Genomic DNA, 16,432 nt, shown 5'->3' on the forward strand with positions numbered 1-16,432 from the left:
CCTTAGCAGTTGTAGACTCCACTCTGTGATTTTATGTGGTCTTGCACTTTGTGGCTGAGTTGCTGTTGTTCCTAAACGCTTCCACTTTCTAATAATACAGTTACAGTTGACCTGATGGAATATCCAGCAGGGATAAAATTTCACAAACCGTCTTATTGCAAAGGTGACATCCTATCACAGTACCACGCTTGAAGTCACTGACCTCTTCAGAACGACCCATTTTGTATCACAAATGTTTGAAAATGGAGACTGCATAGCTAGGTGCTTGATTTTATACCTCTGTTAACGGGTCTGATTGAAACGCCTCAATTCAATAATTAACAGGTGTGGCCAAATACTTTTGTCCATATAATGTTCAGCATAGATGTAGGTGCATGAACATCTCCATGTGAATGTGTACGTGTGTGTGTTTCCTAGAATGACATTATACCTCTCTGCTAGTATAACACAACCTCACTGCTACACACATCAATCTATATCACCTCTGCTATGCACCACATAATAATTCTGCTATGCAAAGCTCAACCTCTCTATTATGCACAATACAAACTCCACTGTTCCCAAAAGCATCTATATTACACTGCTGTTTTGGTAATCCAAATCTCACATCAATTCAGTATCAATCACTATCCCAGTCAACACTGTCCCATAATATCCATACATCACATCAACCTCAGTATGTACTCAATAGCAACAATTGTGGTTACAAATAGCATCACTGCTTCATATTAGTTAAAAATATCACCACTACTCCCCATTAGTTACAGAATCTACCATTCCTGCATTAACAACACTGTTCCTGTACATAATTCCGCATATCACAAACTTTTTGTCACACCCAGCAAAACCTCTCCTATGCACAGCAATACATATTCTGTCTGCTATGCACCACACAACCCAGTTTGTTTATTAGTTTACTATGTTTGTCCCCAATTGTAAAGCGCTATGGAATATGTTGGCGCTATATAAATAGATTATGATGATGATCTCCCTTTAATTCTTTCCTCCATAACAATCACTACTGCCTTGCTCTCATTTACAATCTTTTCTAAAATTCCATATCCTTAACCATGTAATAACACTTTACCCAGTAATCACATCACACTGCTCCCAATAATTCATACATCACTGCGCCTCAAATGACCTTGTGAAAAGAGGGCACAGAAGCTTTGTGTTTGCATTTTTCTCTGTGTGTGGAGCCCTGCGCAGGAAGTGACTTTAATTGATATTTAAATGATGTCTTGTGCTTGGGAGTGGCATCTTTACGTACTAGTTCCCCATGTGTTTGGGAACAAATGCAAAATTGAGGATTCCTCAACATTAAGCATGTAATAAATCTTTACAACTGAGTTGCTGTAAAATATATTGTGTTGATATTGACCTTTAAACACCCATGTCACAAAGATAATACCCTACATAACATAAAGCATAATAAATGCAGACATGACACGTCTGTAAGTTGGAAAAAGACAACAGTTTATCGACTCTAAAACCAAACCAAACGTGGCGGTGAGAGCAGGGCAGTTAGCTACACCTACAAAATCAATAACAAAGTAAAGGTCAGCCATTGTACCACCAACCCAGAGTAAATCTTATCTATTGGCCGGTGCTAAAATAGGTCCGCAAAGTGACTACTCCCCCTCTGAACTTGACAATAACGTGCGACCCTTAGCATGCCAAGGGGGGCTTTCTCGTAAGAGTCCCAAGTGTCTGGTGGCTCCGTAGGGGGTATTGACTCGTGACACGGATAACCAGCACCATATGCACTCCAGCTGCTAACTGCAATGTTCTCCTAAAGGTACTGTGCCTCATCTGTATGGAAAAAGAGTGTTAGAAATGCACATAAAATACGATTGCCGGGCGGGTGGGCGGTATGAGAATCGCAGCAAAGAAGACTATTCCCAGTGCTTGTGATCCTATATAGTTTAAAAATGGGCACTACCCTGGGCTCCTATTGGCTATAGCTTCTGAAGACTTAACTCCGTGAGGGTAAGTGTTTGAAAGTCAGAAACACATCATTTTAAATTTGTTCGGCTTAAGGCTTCTCTTGTAATAAAATGTATAGTGTTGATGTTGACCTTCAAACAACCACCTCACAGAGATAATACCCTACATAACATAAAGAGTAATAAATGAAGACATGACATGTCTGTAAGTTGGAAAAGGGACACAGTTTATTGACTCTAAAACCAAACCAAAGGAGGCGGAGAGAGCATGGCAACTAGCTACACCTACAAAACCAATAACGGTGGAAAGGACAGATCATTGTACCCAGGGTAAACCTTATCTTTTGGCCGGTGTTAAAATAAGTCAGCAAAGTGACTACTCCCCCTCTGGACTCAACAATAACGTGCGACCTTTAGCCAAGGAGGGCTTCCTCGTAAGAGCCCCAAGAGTCTGGTAGCTTGGAAGGGTGTAGTGACTCATGACATGGACAACCAGCAGCATATGCACTCCAGATGCTGACCGTGATGCTCTCATACTAACACAAGCTGAGATCTGCAAGGATCACAGCCCGCCACCAACCTTCCTAACAACTGCCCTCAGCTTCCAGAATAACTGCTCAATGAAAAACAACATCCCTTCCTCTGTCAGGTGTACCCCGTCTGTTCTGAAAAGGTGGGGAAGGCCATTACTAATAGAGGGTGATCTATAACAGTATGGCCAAGTTCTCTATGACCCTCCCTATAGCTTTGTTGGCCTTCCTGAGTACATGAACCATGACTATGGGGGATATCAGATCTCCATGAAAGTAGTGGAATAATATTTGACCAGAAAATCTCGATTGTTGGCCAAGTTCCATGAATTTGAAGCTCCCCCATCATTTCCGTCAAGATGAATAGTTAGGATATCTGGGATATATGTGGGATCTTATCTCTAGAGTTCAGCAAGGGCATAAGTTCTGACAACCTCATTCTCCTCCTCCCTAGCCACTTGATGTTTACGGGGCTAAGGAAAGCAGACCAACCGTTGGCTAACTTGTGCTTAGCCGCCCAGAAACATAAGAATGCCCAATTACCCATATTTGCGTCCAGTTGACAGGCATGCCTAGGTCAAAAGATATATAAATACAATTAAATTAAGCCCTGAATCATATAACTAATAACAATGTAGTATAACAATAGAAAACTATCCATAAGGCAGAATAAGAGAAGAAAAGGAGCATTGACCCAAACAAAGGTACAAACCCATTAAACCTGGGAGGCACAACACTAAGCAGGCCTTTATCCCAGGGGAAAATGGGAAAAATCCCTTCATGCCCCGCTAAAAGCGGTGGGCGGAGGAACTTTGGGTCGCCGTCAAAGAAAGGAAATAGCAGAAAACAAAAAAAGAAAATTATACATCAGGCCTGATTTACCTCATATGCGTTGGATTTCCAACACCTTAGGGATTAGATCTCCGGAGTTGAAGCTCCCCCGGTGGCTGCAGCAGTAGCTGCTCCAATTCTAAATGAATGAGAGCCATATAATGCTGGGTCCAAACCTATGCATCCCAGGGTTAATTTCAAAAGGACGTTAAATTGAAACCTGGTGAGCGGGGAGCCACCCTAGTGAATCAGCCATATGGGACTCTGGGGGCGAGACCAAGGCACAAAGCTACTGGGCAGAAGTTTTGATTATTCTGTGATTTCAATATTAACCAGTGGCCCTTTCCCACCTGATCTGTTTTGGAGCTGGCTTTCTTACACTTCACCATAGAGGGTAGACATATAGTATGCTTGGTTAACAGTGCGGTACCTAATGATTCTCTGGATCGTGCAACCAGTTCACTAACTCTAAGGTCTCTGTGAAAAGCTATAGAAATGACCACATTGAACAGCAGAGCTTCGTAGGTATCCCTGGTAATGTTCATCAGGGCTGCTATTAGTCTGGATAGTATGGTGTGGTCAATTGGCGTACGACCGTCGGCTACAGTGGGGTGGAGTTTGGCCCAACCTTTGAGGGCTTTGTTTATGATAAATTCTTTAGTGGGTCTGGATAACCTTCCTCATCATCATCATCATCATTTATTAAAATAGCGCCACTGATTCCGCAGTGCTGTACAGAGAACTCATTCAGTCTCTGCCCCATTGGAGCTTACAGTCTAAATTCCCTAACATAGAGAGAGAGAGAGAGAGACTAGGGTCAATTTTGATAGCAGCCAATTAACATACTAGTATGTTTTTGGTGTGTGTGGGAGGAAACCTGAGCACCCGGAGGAAACCCACGCAAACACGGGGAGAACATACAAACTCCACACAGATAAGGCCATGGTCGGGAATTTAACTCATGACCCCAGCGCTGTGAGGCAGAAGTGCTAACCACTAGGCACTTCATTTTACTGTGGAATTCAACCCCATGCTGAACAGGATGATGAACCATTACAGACGGCTGATCCTTCGCGGCTAGTTGTGGAGGAGAGGGGAATGGGCACTACGGCTACTTCTGACCCACCTGGTGAGTATGAGAATCTACTCGCTTTTCAACCACATACACCCAGCCCACCCATCTCCACAACTAGTGATGACTCCTCTTCCTCACCTGACTGTGGCCCCCGTAAGTGTAGCAAACTCAAGAAAGCTACACAGGCAACATGCAGGACTGCAAGTAAATCAGATGCCCCCATGGTGACCATCTGTCTCTGTATGTCTGTCTGTCTGTCTGTGTGTGTGTGTGTGTGTGTGTGTGTGTGTGTGTGTGTGTGTGTGTATGTTAGGGAATTTAGACTGTAAGCTCCAATGGGGCAGGGACTGATGTGAGCGAGTTCTTTGTGCAGCTCTGCGGAATTAGTGGCGCTATATAAATAACTGATGATGATGAAGTGCGCTAAAAATGCACCCTCCTCTACATAAAATACACGCTTGCTCAAGCACTAGGATAATATATTATTTAAAAAAAGATTTAAGCCTTTTTTCCTTATGAAACCCTTGGAAGCCCTAACTTTTCATTGAAAACACTTTTTTTGTACTGCAAACATCATGTGATCATCAGCACGGACCTCTACTCCTGGGGTAGAGCATCAGCAACAAATACGCCTCTAAGTAGAGCATAACAACATAAACAGTAAAGGTACTGTACTTGGCTGTACAGAACAGTGGTTGCTAGTGAACACAGCGCCTCAGGCTGTGCATGACCGGCCTAGTTTATCTTATAGTATTTATATTAATACATTTGTATATAAATAAGGCAGAGGCCATGTTGTAAATATGAATTATCTTAATAGTAGGCATATTTCTTATTATGATATTGATTTGTATTTGGAGGCCTGGAACTGTCTACCAGGCCCGTTGTTAATCCAGCCCTGTTAAACGCTCCTTATCTTGCTATGGTTATGCAAACAGTGTATGTAGGGATACAGATTTTGCACAAGCATGCTCACTTGAGAAAGGCTTATTTTTTTTTTAAACGGGTCTTGCATGGGGTAGGTTAATAGGATATGGGGAAGCAGTGTAAAATATGACTGCAACTTAATCATACCTCCTAACTAGAGATGCTCACTGACCCCCGTGAACTGGTTTTGGTTTTGGATCTGGATTAGCTTCATGTTTTGGTTTTGGTTTTGGCAAAATCACCCTCGTGTTTTTTGGTTTTGGATTTTTTAGAAAAATTCCTAAAATATGCTAAATTCACATAATTTTGCTCTTTTTTGTTCCTACATTATTATTAACCTCAATAACACTAGTCATTTGCAGTCAATTTAGACCACCTCACAGGTCACAATATTATTTTCATACACTTTCGGACAACCTGGCTGGATGGTAAGCGACAGAGCAATGACACAAACACACGGAAGTTCCTAGGACACATCTAAGACACATTGGCACACAGCAGTGGCAGAAAAGAAAAATGGGGGTCTGCCCTCCCTCCCACCCCTCGCTATTTTGGATTTTAAAAAGGAATTCAAAACTTGTAAGATTCGAGATCCGACGACATCACAATGACGTTTTGCCTCATTTTCCATTCCGAGGGCACATGACAGGCGGCTCGGTACTCGGATCCCCTAAGTTCAGGTGTGTTCGGTTCTCAAGGAACCGAACCTGGGCATCTCTACTCCTAACTGACCTGATTCAGGCGGGACAGTCGTGATTGGCACAACTTTGTCCCACTTGGGAGCTATTGTCTTTTTACTGCTGCTCTGCATGTCAGAGCAGCGGTGAAAGGTTGCCAGCAATGAATGGTATTTGGTGATGAGGGGAGGAAAGTATGGGGCAGCCTAGCACTGCAAAAGCGCAAGGCACATCCCCTGGATTTTGTTTGGCCACACCCCCATCATGATGAGGCCACACTCCCAGTGTGCCGTGTCACCTTCCCCCACACACTTCCCGGCCTGAATGGAGCAATGAAGAATAGGCAAGGTTGTGTAGGTATGATTCAGTCACAGTAGTGTCCTGCCACCTTAGACCACCATCTTAAATTTGGCATACTGGCATATATTTCTGTGTTTATGGAATCAGATGAGAGTGCATCTGTGTTCCCAGGTCGCCACTGTGTTCAGCACTAAGCAAATACTGTGCATATAGTAAGTCATCCTAATCAGCAGCGTTGTGAAAGTAAAAGTCATTGCCATGTGATTGCCTTCCTTCCACTCACCCAGCCTGCAGACAGACTCTTGGTCATAGACTGATGAGCAGTATTTATTGTAGTATATTTATACATTCTCTAATGTGTGACATTTACAATGGTGATGCATTCTGAGATACTACTCAATTTCCATTACAGCTATACATGTAAGCTTTTACACCCTTGCTGTTAAACGTACTGCTTTGAACTTTACTAGACAGTAATGGTCTGAAAATATTACATTGGAAAGACACATAAAATATTTTAGAGCTGCTTTTTAAGTGTTTCTTTTGGAGTAATTGTGTCTCAAAATGGACTGAAGACTGTGGTTTCTAGGCAGAGATAAATATGTTGAACCAACTTACACTAACACAGATGAATTTACATTCTCATTCAAATAAACTGACAACAACTATCACCTGATTAGAGAAAGTCATGATATCTGTTATGGAGGGCAGTATGTGACATCTGTCTTTGTGCTGTTTATGTTGAAATAAAGTCAAATTTCTTAAATATTTCATATGTGAATTGTTTGACCTAAGGGCAAGTGTGTTATTTATGAAGTGCTTGAGGGCTTCAATATGAATATACAAGAGAAGAATAACAGGGGAGAGCTAGGTAGGTAGACCTCATTAATCTGGGATTGTAAACTGAGTGATGAAAGGACAGAAGGCTTCGAGGGACTGATAAATTCCAGATATGGCCACAGCATGAGAGTTTACATGGTGACCAAGAAGAGGTGATGAAAGAACAGAAGGTAATAGATTATTGGGATTGTGGAGTGAATGTCAGCAAGACCTGAGTGAGGGAATTAGTCATGTTAATGTCATGAGTCAAAATATGTTCTTCCAATTTTATTGGCAAAAACTGTATGAGACTGAATATATTTGATTGAAAATATAATTACTAGTCTTCCCTTAACCAAACTTTCACCCTTTATTTTGAATGCAGCGGCTACACTTATACCCCTTTCTCATTAACATCCCAGGTCAGACACTGGATAATGAACACAGTTTCAACCAGGGGCGGATCTAGAAAAGTATCCTACCCGGGGCGATTTAGGGGGGGCGATTTAGGCCCCGCCCCCTTTTTGACGGCAGTGACAATGTGCTGCCCGGCTGCTCTGATTGTGTTTTAAACACAATCAGAGCAGCCGGGCAGCACACTGTCACTGCCGAGCGGACCTGCACATATTGTGCAGCCGCCGGCAGCAAGCCCCTGCTAGGGGGGGCGATCGTCCCGATCGCCCCCCCCCCCCTGGATCCGCCACTGGTTTCAACCCATGTTGCATCTCTTTGGTCCGGGGTATATCATTAGCCTTGTATGCTCCTCAGCCCAGCTCCAGCAAAACAAACGACAAACTACGGAAAACCCATTGAACCAAGTAGGAGACTAGCCATTGTGTTGTGGTGATATGCAACGTGGGAGAATTCCACACAATTTTGTGTTTGTTCAGAGTAGGGTTATCCACTGTTTCCACTCTAGTGCACAAAGGGACTGCAGCATTGGTGACAATCCTATACCACTATTTCATCTGCATGCCACATGGACAGATGACACAATGAAAGGTTTCAAACAATGTGGATATCCGCAGTGTACTGGAGTCATAGATGGGACACACATCCTAATTATTGCCCCCAGAGATTACCCAGCAGACTACTACAACCGACGTTTAATTATTCTACAGACTGTAGTTGACCACAATTTCTGGTAAGCATAATATGTTCTTGAGATTTTGGTTAAAAAATACCTAATACATAGTATATCTCCTCTACTGTTATATATGTATACTAACTAAAACTTGTTCTTTTCAGTTTTACAAATGTTTACATTGGCTGGCCTGGTCGTGCGCATGATACCAGAGTTCTTTCCAATTCTGACCACTACCAAATTGCAGAGGAGCAATACGATGGCTGGCTTTTCCCCAGAGAGGTAAGAATTAAATAAAAAAATTCTGAAATTTAAAGTAGTGGATGTTACAAGTAATATTTAACCTATGTAACAGTTATGTAATGTGTGTCACAATGCAGTAATGAAGGTAATAAATATGGAGTACTTACCTTACTCTAGATTAGCGCTGGCTGGTTGTTGGTACGGAGTCTAACGAACCCCCTGGTGTTCACCAAGAACCGCCGCAAGGCGGGATGGGCTTCGCTGCGGAGCGCAGTCCACTGGTCTGCCTCTAGAGGTAAGGATGAGGGAGATAGCTCAGGATCACACTGAAGCTGGAAGAAGAATACGAACCACTCCGTGGTCAGGATAGCCGAGGTCTGGTACACTGGAGCAGAGAGGGTTAACGTGGTCAGCAAGCCTGGGTCTGGTACACTGGAGCAGAGAGGGTTAACGTGGTCAGCAAGCCTGGGTCTGGTACACTGGAGCAGAGAGGGTTAATGTGGTCAACAAGCCTGGGTCTGGTACACTGGAGCAGAGAGGTTAACGTTGTCAGCTAGCCTAGGTCTGGTACACTGGAGCAGAGCGGGTTAGCGTGGTCAACAAGCCTGGGTCTGGTACACTGGAGCAGAGAGGGTTTACGTGGTCAGCAAGCCGGGGTCTGGTACACTGGAGCAGAGAGGGTTAGCGTGGTCAGCAAGCCTGGGTCTGGTACACTGAAGCAGAGAAGTTAACGTTGTCAGCAAGCCTGGGTCTGGTACACGAGTAGTCACACTGGAAACGCCAAGTCAGGAACAGGAAGAAGTTGCTCTGACGCTGCCCAGGCATCCGAGCAGGTCTTTTGTAGTGCAGCTTTGAATTCCCCGCCTGCAGGGTCATGTGACAGCGCTGCCGAGACTCGGAAGTAGCGGAGGTCGTGGCGCTGGAACGGGGACAGGTAAGTGTGTAACAACCTACAGTGCTGTTCATGAAATTTTCTGCAATTTTATTTGATTTAATATTGTTAGTCGTACCTATTTTAGAATTTAACAGCACGGATGGTGTCATGGTTAACATTACTGTCTTTACTGCACTAAGGTCTTGGGTTTACATGTCAAAAGCAACTGTGTTGAGTTTGTATATTCACCCTGTGCTTGCAGGGCATTTCTTCAGATGCTACGGCTAATAATAATTGTGCACATGGTTAATGCAGTGTTTTCCATTGCATATTTTGGCCAAATACATTCCCATATTTGTAAGTACTCTACTGTTTTACTAAAACTGCTTTATTGCTTTTCAGAAATTCAAGATGGTCCAGGGAGTGGAGTTCCCAGTCAATGCATGCTGTGCATACGTGGAGGCGATGGTTAATGAAGGGATACACTCAAGCATCTTCAACTTCCGCCTGAACAGACGCGTTTCACCCTTATCTCTGCCAGGATGGTGACTGAAAATGCATTTGGATTACTAAAAGGAAGTTGACGTTGTTTGTCACAGAGGAATGACATTGACATCAACCTAATGCCAGATGTAGTTGCTGCTTGTTGTATTTTACATAATATATGTGAAATACAAAAAGAACAGTTCTTCCAAAGTGGAATATAGAGGAGCCTGAACTGCCTGACAGTCAGGTAGATGAATGCACCTATGATGGACATTGACCTAACCTTGCTGATCTCATCTGAAGCATCATTACTGCCAACATCACAGAAATGCTAGACACGTAGACGACATTAGGAATGATTGTATTAAAGACACATTGTTTAGAATTTGAATGCAAAAGGACAAAAAGGCTTAGTGCGCTGAAACCATGTATACTCCTAAAGATATAACAATATAAAAAAATAACTTACCCTCTTGTCGCATCTCCTGTATGAGATTGCCAATCTCCAAACATAGATAAATATAAATAAATATACAGGGTGCGTCCAGAAAGGATAAATGTAATTTAATAATTAAAAATGCATAAAAAATACACTGTAAAAAATAATAGATCTCACATGTATAACATCAATAAAATGTAATAACTTATCACCAAATGGAGTGAATAACAATATACAGCTGGAAAAACACAATGCTGAAATGAAAAGTCTCTGTAGAATATATTGATTTAGGTGCCTGGCCAGTACACCATAAACCACAATATGTATTTATGAATTCAGAGTACTGAACCTGTATATACAGGTAATATTAAATGGGAAAGGTCTCACCCATATGTAGAATACGTCTGTACCATAAATGTATGATGTCTCCTATTCCATATTAAAAAAATGTAGCATTGTCCAGAATATGGAAATAATACGTCACTGGATACAGTGCCTGAAATAATAGCAGTAATCGATCCTCCATGACATAAGGCACACTGAAGTGTAGATATTTCACTCTGTGGATATTCCAGAGTTATCCAATATAAAATACTGATATTAGCATACAAGGCTGAAGCCAAAATAATTCTCTTAATTTGTTCCAACTTAACCCGTCTGCACAAGACCTGCGTCTCTCATCCACACTCATTACCTGTTCCCAAACTACCCTTCTAACCTCACTAGGCTACTCTACCCGATTACTACCCCTCTACACAGTTCAAACAAAATTATATGTGTTCTCTTTCTATGATCAAACAACCCTCTGACCCCAGACCAACATTGCTGTGTGACTGGATCACTTACCCCACAAAGCACTTTACCATTGCAATCTCGCGGGAACAAGCTGGCAATCTGTGGCACTTATCCCACATGTATCAAACTCTTGTTGTTCTATAGATTGTAAGCATCAGAGCAGGGAACTCTTACCTCTGTTGTCTGTCTGTTAATACCCAGACTTGTTTTACTGTTATGCTTGTTCCCAATTGTAACGTGCCAGAGAATATGCTGGTGCTATGTAAATATATAATAATAATAATAATAATAATAATAATAATAATAATAATAATTTCTACATTGTTATTTGGACACTAGAAATGTTGTGCTATTGTATCGAGGTCACTAGAATACTTTCTGTATTATATAAAGGTCACCAGGATGTTCTTTGCTTTGCATAGAGATTGCTAGAATGCTCTTTATATTGTTTACAGTTCACTAGAATGTTTTCTGTATTGTATAGAGGTCACTAATGTAAGCTATATATGAATACTGGTCACACGGGGCTGTATTGTGTCTGATTATAACGATTTAAATTTTCTATAAATTCCATTAGCTGTACTAAAAAGCCATGTCCTAAATTAGATATAGCAAGCATGCAGGTTTTGGCAACACCCATTTTTCCGTTGCCTCACACTGCTAGAACAACACGGGTCACTTGCTTTTTGCTCCACAGACCAAAGGTTGCAAACCATCCGCTGCCAACATCAGGAGATACCAACTGTCAGTTAAAATCGCTGTTTGCACTGGCAGTTTGAGCCGACCCCTCTGCTGCATTTTTCTCCTGATGTTGGGGATGGAGGAGGGAGGAAAGGAATTCACACAGGCGGTGCAAACGCAGATTTATGCTGATGTTTTGCAAACTGACTGGGTATGGTGTGTTTCTAACTTGAAAAGTAAGGTAGTTATTTGGGGGCCATATCAGAAGAATTGCTAGTTGGGGTATGCGGAATACTGTAGTAACCAAGTTGGACGTATGAACTTAATTTTATATAGAGGTACCTCACTATTAAGAGTGAGGACCCTGCTTCCTCCTCTTCCTGTCAGTCACTATCTTCCTGTTTGCCTCCATTTCAATCCTATCATGACACTACCCCCTGTCACACACAGTCTTCCATTAATTTAAATAATTACATAAGCAACCAGGTCATTGCCTCCCTCAAAGTCAGGCCCACCCTCTGAAATACTATCTCATTGGCTAAATACACATTAATTTAAAAATTGAGGACATATAGACTAACAGTAAATGGCAAAAAGGTGCTCTATAACATAATAATTGCACAATTGTAACATTGTACAGAACTGTAGTTGAGGACTAAACACGTGACAATATTTTTTTGTAGAATGGGCACATGATCTTATTTTGTGATATTTCTGCTAATTGTGATTCCTGCAGACTTGTGCTGCTGTTTATGTACAGTGGCACATATCAGATTGTTCTATCAGGTACTAGCAGATTAACCAGGCTATTACTAGCTTCTCAAAATTATCAGGGCCAAACCCAACATCCAAGATCATGCATTCATAGTCGGTTCTAATATACACCATACTTGTCTACATTTTATACCTCTGCTCTAGGACATGCATAAAGAGGTATGGAACTATATGGGGGGGTGTGCTTTTATAACACCATTCGTGTCATCAACGGGGTGGGAAAAAGTTGCATTATGGCATCAGTTTCATCTTCATGCTCCTGCCCACTCCCTGTTCAGTGAGGTGAGTGGGCTTTGAAGACTCAATTTATTTATCATGTCACATGCCTACCAACCTTGCAGGCAAGGTACCTTTGCGGGAGGATTGCCTGCTCTCTCTGAGATTTGGGAGATCTCACCTGAATCCGGGAGTCTGACGGACATTCTGGGAAAGTAGACAACTATGAAACATGTTATAAAGTTACAAGTGACACTATTACAAAAGGTATTTCAAGTAAGTTGCAAGACTGAATTTAATAATTGTATTAAAAAAGTGTTTACAATTTTAAAAATGACATGGGGCACTCTGCATGAGACTTGGCGCCTAAACCCCTGGTATCATGGCCTGAGATCAGAGGGCCAGATGTACACTGGCAATTTACCACTGTTCTTGGCCCTCTGCTTTTTTCACTGTGCAGCTCTTCTCTTGAGTAACTATTTCAGCCTCCAGTACCACCTCTAGTACCACCTCTAGTACCAAATCTACCTCTCTTCCCCTGGCCTCTCCCCTTCTGTACTTGTGTAACCAACTGTCTTTCTACTATCTGCACATGGATGTACCAATGCCACCTAAAGCTCAAAATGTCCAAATCAGAGCTTATTATCTTCCCTCCTCCCGGAGTCACCACCTCCCCTCAAATCTCCCTCTCCATCAATAACACCATAGTGTTCTTAGTCCCCCAAGCCTGCTGCCTTGGTGTCACTCTTAACTCCTCCCTTTATTATTCACATCCAGTGGCTCTCCTAGTTCTGTCAACTCCACCTTACAAATATTGCCAGAATACACCATTTTTCCCCCCAATAAGGCTCTCTTCCATTCTCTTATGATCTCCTGCCTTGACTACTGCAACCTGCTCCTTTCTCTCACCCATCTATCCTCTCTTTAATCCATCTTAACACCACCAACAAGACTGATCTTCCTCTCTCATTGCTCCACATTTGCCACACCCCTTTGCAGATCCGTACACTGGCTCTCTGTCTCCTCCAGAATCCAATTCAATATACTTACCCTCATCTACAATGTCCACAACAGCACTGCACTGTAGCGCACCACAAATCAACAATAACGATAATAATAGATAAGTCAATTAAAATGTAGTTTCATTCTTTTTGCCACTTATATATACATAGTAAAACTAACACCTCATGTTTATGATGCAGCAACACCTGGATCATATGGGTAGTTGACAGCGATTGTCATATTAACAGGTAATAGAATCTGAGGCATTCTGGTAAGTTCCACTTATCACAGGGAGCTTGACCTGCTTGCTTCTTGTCACTATTAACTATCTCATTTTACAGCTTTTATAATCTTTACAGTGTAGTTTTTGAGTGAAATAGAGTTGACATCATGTCAAGTGTTCAAAACGTGTTCAACATAGCTTTTTATTGCTGTTAAAAGTCTTCCCTCAGTCAGACATCTTAGCATACTTGTGGATAGATGGATGACAGTTATGTTTTCTCTAGTCATCGGTGAAGCATTCATTTGGTTGTGAATTTGCCCACGCTTGTCTTCCAGCTAGATGTGAGGGTCACCAGGACTGGTCATAGCACGTCTCACATTCACAGTAACAGACACATACTATTTTTATATGTATGAACACAGAAATAAGAATGTATGACTCAAGAATGGCTAAGTTTGGTTTGCATCTTGCATACCTATCATTATTATACAGTACTATTTAGTTATAATGTTATATTCTTGTGTTTATTGCATTGTATCATGATGCAGGGATATTGCAAGTCTCTTATTCTGATGTTTTGTGATGGATGGAAATGTTTCAGCTATTGAGTTTATTTTTTATTTTTTTCCTGTGGTATTCCAGTAATGCAGTACAGTAACTTCAGGGTCTGGTTTTCCATCAGGTTAGAGAAGTAGAAAAGAACATAACATTTTTGGAAAGTTATGAGTCTTCCATTCTTTCAGATTACTTTCAACTATTGACCCCTATATGACCTCCTGCAACTTTTGCTAAATGCATTGCTGTATTTTTCAGGCTTCCTTTTATGTCTTTTATTCATGTCTTTATATCATTGGGCACATATGTTTATTTTCATTGTCCTTCGAAACTACAGATCTCTGCCGTGCTCTCTGCATTTGGAAACACTTATCTCCAGACAGCAGCCTTGTGTCCTATCACAGGGCAATAAACAACTTTAGTTGATGGTTTAGATACTTGGTAGAAAATCAGAGAACAAAGTCCAAAAGGTAGAGCAATGTAGCAGGAGGCTTGTAATACCCAAAAATCACATGAAAGTGCTAAACGCCTTTGAATATTTAGTTATTTGCACCGTATATAGCAGCAACTCAGGTATGAGGTTACACATACAGTACATACTAATAATGTGTTCATTGTGCATTCAGCACTGGATGTATTGAACACAGCTTTAGAGCCTTATGTTTAGTGTATTGTAGATGTCCTCAAGGCAATTCAAAATGTTAAATTGAGCTCTTTATGAACATGCTACTGTGTTATATTTGGAGTTTGTGCAACGAGGCTGGATTCAGGACTCTCTAGCAATAGGACAACCGATAGCTATTATCAGGGCCGTAACTAGGGCTGTGCGACAGGGGCGACCGCCCAGGGCGCAACGCTGAAGGGGGGTGCAATTTAGGAATATTTTAGGTTCATTTGGTTAAATTTGAGTGCTAGGGGGGCGGCATTTGTCTTTCTCGCCCCGGTCGCTAGAATTCTAAGTTACGGCTCTGGCTATTATGTCTGTAGTGATGCTTCTGGACACAACATTTTGGGAAGAATAAAATAGTGACAAATATGATTGCTTCATATCATGTGACCTCTCCAACCATGTGTCAGATTTTAATGACATAGCATAAGTTATTGTTTTTGTGTGTTGATATTTTATGAGTTTTTTTTTGCTCCATTATACAAATACTTTTGAATACTTGAATGACATATAATAAGCTAATAATGAATTAAATAAATATTATGGTTGATTTTATTTTCTCTCTTTATATATGTTTTTGCTACACGCATACTACATTGTTAAACCTACACCAATTCTATTGTAGAATTGGGGGTGAATCTGCACTCTAGTTGTAAGGGACCAGTAATATTGACTACAATAAGCATCTGGGATTACATGACGATCCCGTGTCTTACACCAATTCTAGCCTGAGAAAATTGCCCTGGGGGCACAGAGGGTTATTTATTAACATTGTTCAAAAGTGCAGACTGCAAAATAATAAATTAATAAAAAAAAAGGACAAAAAAATGTTGACTATGAATATCTGAGTACCGCTCTTGAATGATCACCTTACCAAAGATGGAGATGGGCCGAGGCTTACAGCTTTTAAAAATGTCATGTCTAGCTCACCACCAAATGGAGTGTAATATCTATTTACAGTACTGACTACCCCAACAGAAGACATGACTACACAAGGACCTGACTGAAGAGGAGGGCCAAAAGAAGTACTTACCAGAATGCAGATGTCTTCAGATGACGACTCGCTGTCTTGCCGGCTCCCGAAAATGACGTCATCCTTAAGCGAGACTGCCCTTTAAGGCGGCAATGGCCGGAGCCGCCTGTCATTTATTACAGGTAAGTAATCTCCAACAGCCTCCATGTTCCAAATCATTATATAACAAGTCTGTTGTATATTACACACTAAGGTCCTTTTTTGTCAGAAGCCATTTAACCTACCAGAGTACAAAGAGGAATCCCACACAAACAC

The sequence above is a fragment of the Mixophyes fleayi genome, chromosome 1, assembly GCF_038048845.1.
Source record: "Mixophyes fleayi isolate aMixFle1 chromosome 1, aMixFle1.hap1, whole genome shotgun sequence".
Taxonomy (NCBI): Eukaryota; Metazoa; Chordata; class Amphibia; order Anura; family Limnodynastidae; genus Mixophyes; species Mixophyes fleayi.